Source organism: Nanorana parkeri, unplaced genomic scaffold, assembly GCF_000935625.1.
Source record: "Nanorana parkeri isolate BGI_ZX_2015 unplaced genomic scaffold, ASM93562v1 scaffold991, whole genome shotgun sequence".
Taxonomy (NCBI): domain Eukaryota; kingdom Metazoa; phylum Chordata; class Amphibia; order Anura; family Dicroglossidae; genus Nanorana; species Nanorana parkeri.
This window is the reverse complement of record NW_017307259.1, coordinates 600828-601802: the sequence shown is the minus strand read 5'-3', so window position 1 is coordinate 601802 and position 975 is coordinate 600828.

Sequence of the window (975 nt, the reverse complement as noted above, 5' to 3'; positions counted from 1 at the left end):
AGATCTCTATTCAGCCTTGGTGACATCTGGATGCAGTCTGATGACATCTGGACACACCTCTGGTGAGATCTGGACGCAGCCTAATGAGATCTGGACGCAGCCTGGTGGGACCTGGACGCAGCCTGGTGAGTTCTGGGCGCAGCCTGGTGAGTTCTGGACGCAGCTTGGTGAGATCTGGACGCAGCTTGGTGAGATCTGGACGCAGCTTGGTGAGATCTGGACGCAGCTTGGTGAGATCTGGACGCAGCTTGGCTAGATCTGGACGCAGCTTGGTGAGATCTGGACGCAGCTTGGTGAGATCTGGACGCAGCTTGGTGAGAGCTGGACGCAGCTTGGTGAGATCTGGACACAGCCTGGTGAGATCTGGACACAGCCTGGTGAGATCTGGACACAGCCTGGTGAGATCTGGACTCCAGATGTCACGAGGCTGGGTACAGATGTCACCAGGCTGCGTACAAATATCACCAGGCTGCATACAGAGTCTGTACAAAGCCTGGTGACATCTGTACGCAGCTTTGGTGAGATTTGAACGCAGCCTGGTGACATCTGGACGCAGCCAGATGTCACCAGGCTGCATCCAGATTCTGTCTGATCTGTATTTAGCTCTGGTGAAATCTCTTTTCAGCCCTGGTGACATCTGGACGCCGCCTGTTGAGAAACTGCCCCAATATCATTAGTCTGTATTGTTTTCGAAAAACTGTCCCTTTAAGAAAAAGTATTGATCATTGGTTTTGGCAAGTACCGTGTTTCCCCGAAAGTAAGACCTACCCAGAAAGTAAGACCTACCCAGAAAGTAAGACCTAGCCCTATCTTCAGGGATTTCTGTAATATAAGACCTACGCCGAAGATAAGACCTAGTTCGGTGGTAGGTCTCATATTACAGAAATCCGCTAGGTCTTACTTTCGGGGTAGCTGCACATAAACTGAATTTTAAATGTAAAGACCGGCCGCAGCTCCCGCCCGCCCACACGCCCG